General features: G+C 40.8%; 1 protein-coding gene across 1 annotated transcript in view; it reads right to left on the reverse strand.

The window, feature by feature from the left end:
* LOC135091758 (carbonic anhydrase-related protein 10-like) overlaps positions 1 to 7,500 on the reverse strand; it is a 116,868-nt gene that overhangs the window by 72,096 nt on the left and 37,272 nt on the right. The gene's annotated exons all lie outside the window — the stretch shown is intronic.

Raw genomic sequence — 7,500 nt, forward strand, 5'->3', positions numbered from 1 at the left:
ATACAAATATGAAAAACAAAAGGAGAGAGACGAAACAGATAAAAAAAAATATATGATCAATGAAATAAAACGGGAAGAAAAAACAAATGATGAAGCAAAAAACAAGAAAGAAAAAGCAAAAGAGGTAATTACTAGGTACTGAAAAATAATGAGAAAGAGAAAAAGTAAAGACCAGAAAATTACTGATAAAAATGGAAACAGGAAAAAAAAATGGAAAAAAAGGAAAAACAAAGGGAGAACTAAAGATTTTTTTTAACTAAGAATGAGAAAAAAAAGAAAGAATAAGTAAAAAGAGGAACTTAAAGACGAAACTGATAGAAATGAGGAAAAAAAATGAGGAAAGCGCAGAGAAGTTAAAAAAAATCACGAAAAAAATAAGAAAACATGAAAAAACACACGATTAAATATAAGAAGTCTAAGGAAATTAATGAAAATGAAAAGATAAAAACGAGAGAGAGAGAGAGAGAGAGAGAGAGAGAGAGAGAGAGAGAGAGAGAGAGAGAGAGAGAGAGAGAGAGAGAGAGAATATTAATAAAAAAAAAAAGAAGAGAAAAGACTGGACCCTAAACACTGCCTTTTCCGAAACAAGTCAAGAGGCAATTAAGTTTTAACGAAACATCAAACTGGGTCTTGTTTTCGAGCGATTTCATTCCTTTGGTTGAAATAATCCTGAGAGAAAAAAAAGGTAAAAACAAAAAAAAAAGGGGGAAAAATGCAAGCTGACTAAACCTTCAACAAATGCCTTGTGAGAGCGTTGCCTGTGCGTTGTAGCGTGTCAAAATGCTGTGTGTGTGTGTGCGTGTGTGTGTAGTTTTTTTCAGTGTTTGTGAATTTCAGAAGGAATTTTTATGTTTTTTTCTTAGCATATATTGATTTTACGGATATCGAGTCTTTAATCTGTTTATCTATTTTTTTTTTTATCGTGGTATTCCAAAGATTCATGGAGCTTTGGGGTGTTTTGTCGAGCATTTAAGATTGTTTTTGCTATGGAAAGATGATCAATATGGTTTTCTTTTACTTTTTTTTACATTATCTTTAGTTTCTTTAGTTTTCTTAACCTTCGTGTATTTTAGAAAGAATTGCAGTGATTTAGGTGTTTAGTTCAGTATTTATTGTTGTTTTTGCTATGGTTGTGTGTATTTTTACGTGCTTTTTTTATATTGACTCCATAGAATATATAGTTTTCGTTTTTATGTATAACAGAAGGAATATTTGATTTCCTGGAGCGTTTAGTTCAATATTTACTGAAGCTTTAATATGGAAAAATTATCAATATGTTTTTTTCATGGCGTTTATTGATGCTTTGCCGGTGAGAAAGAAAAATTAACATGCTATTTTTTTTATGTTGACTAGTTTATTCAGCATATTTTTGGTGTTTGTGTATTTTAGAAGGATTTTGGGATTTTTTTGGGGTGTTTAGCTGAAAATATTATGATGTGTTGCTCTGATAGAAAGATAATTTTTTTTTTTTATGGCGAGTCTCACGAGTGTCACAAGGTTGCATCATTGTAAGCATGTGTCACCGAGGATTTCCGGGGTTTTATGTTCTCTTTATGCATTCATTGGAGCATTAACTGACGCTCTCCTCCCTTTGACAAAATTACCAGTGTGTGTTTTGATGCCGCGTTCAAATCAGTTCAAAAGATTTTACCATTTTACAGTTCGTTTCCGGAAAAAGATTTACAAGTTTTCATATCATTTTTTTCCATCTTTTTTTTTTTTTTTTTTTTTTTTTTGTGTGTGTGTGTGTGTGTGTGTGTGTGTGTGTGTTATGCATTTATCACAGCATTACAGTAATTGACACACGGACACGGCTGAGAGTTACCAATGCCTGAAATGATAAGCCAAAACACACCAGCACACTTTTTAGCATTTTTCCACCGAGCTAAATTCTTTTACAACAACACGTAAACACAACTCCCTTATGTGTTTTTTTTTGTGTTATTTCCCAGCCACACGTCATCATTACAAACACAGAATTACCTCCCGACATCCGCTAAAGACCCCGGCGGAGGATTATCTTGTGTGAGGCTAAATCCAACCTCCATAAGACCTAATCCCTTGCAGATACTCCCGCCCGTACATAATAGCGGCCAAAACAAAGGGGTCGGAACGCATTCATAGCAGGATCATGAAGAAAAAAGAAAAAAAAAACAGAAAAGGCCACGGTTGTAATGACGCCCGGCATGGTGCTGAGTCTCGCAGCAGCGGCCGGCAAGTGAAGGAGTTCTGGGAAGAGACAGAAAGGCTAACTGATGGGGTATTTAGAGACACTGATAGGCAGAGGAGATGGATCAATATATTGGTAGTTGGTGGCACAGACAGACAGACTAAAGGGCAAGGAAACGAGCATTCGGAAAGGTCCTTTGAAAATACTAGGGTAAGACTGTGGTATTTATGTGTGGTCATAGAAAGGTAGAAGGAAAGGTGGTAGGAGATAGATATATAGGTGAACAAAGGGACAGACAGACAGACAGACAGACAGGCGGGCAGACAGACAGGCGGGCAGAGCAAGGGTGGAAAGAAACGGATAGACATAGATAGACAGACAGACAAGTAGGTAAAGAAACAGACAAAGAATGAAAACAAAACAAAGACAAAGATATGTACACACAAACAGAACATTTCAGAGAGAGAGAGAGAGAGAGAGAGAGAGAGAGAGAGAGAGAGAGAGAGAGAGAGAGAGAGAGAGGAGAGAGAGAGAGAGAGAGAGAGGTCCCTATTTCTGAGCCAAGACCCCAAGAAGGAAAGAAAACCTTGGGACAATTAAACCAAGAAAGTGTAGTATTTAAATCACCAGTAAAGGCCGAAGTTCAAACAGTGAGCCCTTAATAACACCGAGTATAACAGGTGAGAGGGAGAGAGGGAGAGGGAGAGGGGGAGAGGGAGAGAGGGAGAGAGGGAGGGAAAGTTGACACAGGTAAGCCATTAGCGTGAACTACGTGCGGCGTGGCTTAATTGGTTTGTACAGGGCTTGTGTTACCTGGCGGGGTGTCGGCCAAACTGCGTGCCTGAGTTACCAACCCTCAACTGCACGGCTGAGGTAGACAGGGAGCTAAGACGACTCAGTGCAAAGTGCGGGAAAGGTAGAAGGGTGTGATGTATTCCTTACGAGAGGAGAGAGATGGTGTCCTAAAAGAAAGCAGGTTGTACAGAGGAGGCGAAGTATTTCTTACGAGCGGAGATACAAGGGTTAAAAGAGGCGTAGGAGAGAAAGATCAGGTTTTAGAGATTTTAAGTAAAGAGTGACCGAAAAGATAGGAGGGGTTGCAAAATATTCCTTACTAAAAAGAGGTACAAGCATTTAAATTCAAATACTTTACAGTGGCGTAGATTAAGAGAGATCAGGTCCTGAGAATTACAATATTAGTACAGAGGAATGGCCAGAAAGATACAAGAGATACGAGGAATTCTTTACAGGAGACACAAGCTTTTAGATTTTTCATAGAGACGCGCATATTAAAATAGAGATCTAGTGGAGGCATTCAAGTAACATAGACTAATATAGAGAAGTTAGGTCAGATTACATGTAAATATTAATATTAATGTTAACAGACTTATTAGAAGAAAAGAAAGAGTACAAATGACTCCCCTTGCCCCTTTAACCTCTAAGGGGAGTTCGTCTGAAGAACTCCACCTGGCAGCCACGTGGGTCACCTGGATCCCTAAAGGTCAGGTGAGGTGCTTGATTTACCTGGAAAAACCCGGACAGCAGAAGAAGGCATCAGCTCGTTAATATTCGACAGGTGATCTTGTTACCTGGACGACCACGCGACTTTCCCCTCCAGGTATTGGAAGGTGAGACCAGGTGAAAACAGGGGGGGAAAAAAGAAAGGGAAAAAAAAGAAAAGGTGAGAAAAAGATATAAGAAAAATGAATATAAAAAAAAGATGAAAAGATTGAAGGAATAGGTTAAAAAGACGAAAACAGGTAAAATAATAGAAAAAAAGAGATGTAGAGAAGAAAAAACAAGGATTTAAAAGATAAATACCTGTAAAATAAGAAAAGACTGGAGATTGAGGTTAGGCAGGTGAGAACAGGTAAAAAAGAAAGAGAGGAAAAAGAAGAGGAGGATATAAAAGAAAGTAACTGGTAAAAGATGGAAAGGATTGAAGGAGATAGAAAGAAACGAGAGCCAAGACAAGAGAGAACAGGTTAAAAAAAAAAATAGGAAAGAAAAGGTGAAGAGAAAAACTATAAAGGAAAAATATCTGGAAAAAAAATGGAAGAATTAAAGAAGAGAGAATGAAATAAAGAGGCACGTGAAAATAAAAGAAAAAGGCGAGAACGGTAAAAAAAAACGAAAATAGAAAAACGAGAGAAAAATAAACGGATGGAAGAACTGAAGGAGATACAATGAAATAAGAGACGTGATAATAAAAGATGAAAATGAGAAACACGAGGAAAAAAAAAAAGAAACTGAAAAGTACCAAAGAAAGATAAAAAGGAAGAAAATACAATGAAAAGACATATGAAAAAGGAAATATAGAAGAAACATGGAATACGAAAGAAAGATAAAGGAAAGATGATGAAAACTAAGAAAGGAAGGAAGTAAATAAAGATAAGTGAGAGAAATAAAGGAAGAAGGGCGAGAATTGAGATGAAAGGGAAGGAGGAAGGGAGGAAGTGAGGGGGGGAGATGTAATGCCGAGAGGAGGATGAAAGGGAGATGAGTGTGTGGTGGGAGATGAGACGAATGAAGGGAAGATAAGAAGAGGAGAGAAAGGTGAGGGGAAGGTTAGAGATGAAAAGAAGAGAGTTGAGATGATAAGAAAAGAGAGAAGGGTGAAAGAGAGAACAGATGATGCATAAGAAAGAGAGGGAGAGGAGAGATAGATGATGAAGGAGAGGAGAGAAGGAGAGAGAGAACAGATGTGAGAAAACAAGAATAAGACAGAAAGAGAGAGAGGAAGAAATAAGAGGAAGAATCAAGGATAAAACATGATATACGGCCGAAACAGAAGAGAGAGAGAGAGAAGGGGAATATAGAGGGAGAGGGAGAGAGATGGAGAGGGAGAGCGCTTGTTAGCTAAGTGTCAACAGGCCATTAAGAGAGAGGTAAACAAACTATAAACACACATGTCGCGGTCTCCTCTACACACCTGCCCACTACACCTGTCCTGCCATTGTGTGTTGCGCCTTACACTCATTACAAGCCATCACCGCCTTGCCACATCTGTCAATACTCTCTCTCTCTCTCTCTCTCTCTCTCTCTCTCTCTCTCTCTCTCTCTCTCTCTCTCTCTCTATCCTCCCTTCCCATCATATCGTATCTAGACCATTATGCCCATCTTCTCTTCCTCCTCCTCCTCCTCCTTCTCCTCCTCCTCCTCCTCCTTCTCCTCCTTCTCTTCCCCCTCCTCCTCCTCCTCCTTCCATCACTCTCGTTTCCCCGTTTCCTATTTCCTGTCGACTTCTTGCTCTCATCCACAAAAGTCTGTCTCTCTCTCTCTCTCTCTCTCTCTCTCTCTCTCTCTCTCTCTCTCTCTCTCTCTCTCTCTCTCTCTCTCTCTTGATGTTATTTATAAGATATATTTTTTTTCTTTTCTTTATTTTCCTTTCTTTAATCCATTTATTTTTCACTATTTTCTTAGAATTTATTAAGGGAATTGCTGACTTACTGGGTAGGCTTATTGTTTACGCACTCTGCAGCTGCCTAGGCCTCCTCCTCCTCGTTAGGCCTAAGCTCTTGTATTTGCAAGGAGGAAGGAGGGAGGAAAGAGGGAGGAAAGTGGGAGGGAAGATGAAGAATCAGTCACCAGGGAGGAGGGAAAGATTGTAAATAAGTAGGGAGGTCTCTCTCTCTCTCTCTCTCTCTCTCGTCTCTCTCTCTCTCTCTCTCTCTCTCTCTCTCTCTCTTGGTGTCTTCTGGTGTGTGCCTCATCGGTTGTCTTCCTTTTTTTCCTTGTTTTCCTCATTTTTTCCTCTTCATCTCTTACAAAATGTTTCTCTTGTATCCTTTTTTTTGGTATTATATTTTTCTTTAATATTTTTCTTCTTCTTTTTTTTTTGTCGTTGATATGTCCTTTTCCTATTCTTCCATTCTTCCCTTTTTTTTATTCTCCTCCTCCTTCTTCCTCCTTTTCTTCCTCCTGTCGCTGCGTTTTCTTCCTTAAATTTCTTCTTTGCTTTGCTACATCCCTACTTTCCTCTCTGTCCCCTTCCTCCTCCTCCTCCTCCTCCTTCTCCTCCTCCTCCTTGTCTTCCTTCTCTTCTTCCTTCTATCGTTGCGTTTCCTTCCTAAATTTCTCATCTCCCTTTTTACATCGCCAGCTTACTCTTTTGTCTTTCTCCTCCTCCTCCTCCTCGTCCTTGTCTTCCTTCTCTTCTTCCTTCTATCGTTGCGTTTCCGTCCCAAATTTCTCATCTCCCTTGTTACATCGCCAGCTTACTCTTTTGTCCTCCTCCTCCTGCTCCTTCTACGAGGCATCCCACACACCTGTGCCCCTGGCGGCTCTCACATGGTTTCCTCGCACCCTCTCTTCGTGCCTCTCAACGTGGCTACCTTGTCTTCATTAATTAGGTGAGTGTGCAGGTACTGAGCAACAACGGAGTCTGCGGGACAAGGCGGCGCTGCTCCCAAGGCTTCGCTGAGTGCCTGGAGACGACAGCTAGTCCTGGTCCAAGTTCCCAGGCATGATATACTATGGGGCTCTTGTTTAGTGAGCTGAGGAGGAGCCTGGAGGTGGAGACTGAATGGAGGGAGCTTGGTGGAGGCTAGATGGAGGGTCTCGGAGGTGCAAGCTGGATGGAGGTGGCTGGGTGGAGGCTAGGTAGTGAGAAAGGGAAAGGCGAAGGGAGTGGGCCCGAATCGTCGTTCTTTAGTGCCTAGGAATGTTTGGGTGCGCTGGGAGTTCCCTGCAAGAAGACCGGAGGGGAGACTGACGGCCAGGGCGGTGTGTGGAGGACATGATGAGGAATACAAGAGATAGTTTATGACCTGAGAAAAAAAATGTTGAAGACTCGTATGCCGTCTAACCCGAGATAGATAAATAGCCAAGATTAGTCAGTCAGCCAGCCATATATATAGGTAAACAGATACCTAGGCAGCCATACGGAAATCAAAATATACAGCCAGCCAGCCAGCCAGACAGCTAGGCAGCCATACAGACAAACATGCATCCAGCTAGACAGACAAACAACCACGCAGACATCCAGGACACTCAAACACACACCAGATAATACAGCCAGCTAGCCAGGACAGCCATTTAGACAGTTAGCCAACCAGACAAATAAGTCAAACAGACATAGACAGAGAGCCAGACAGACGGAAAACCTCACAGCTTGCCAGAGAACCATCTACACATTCCCCCAGCCAGCCAGACAGCCGTAGACAGACTGACAGACAGACAGGCAGCCGCTAGCAACAATATGCTTAATCTTACTGTCGTTCCCCCATCGTCCTAAAAAGAAAAAAAAAAAAAAAGAGAGGCACAAGGATACAAGATAAATTCCAAAATGTTACGTTCAAAAGTGGCTGGAATTCGTTCACACTCCTTGA

Source organism: Scylla paramamosain, chromosome 38 (assembly GCF_035594125.1).
Source record: "Scylla paramamosain isolate STU-SP2022 chromosome 38, ASM3559412v1, whole genome shotgun sequence".
NCBI lineage: Eukaryota > Metazoa > Arthropoda > Malacostraca > Decapoda > Portunidae > Scylla > Scylla paramamosain.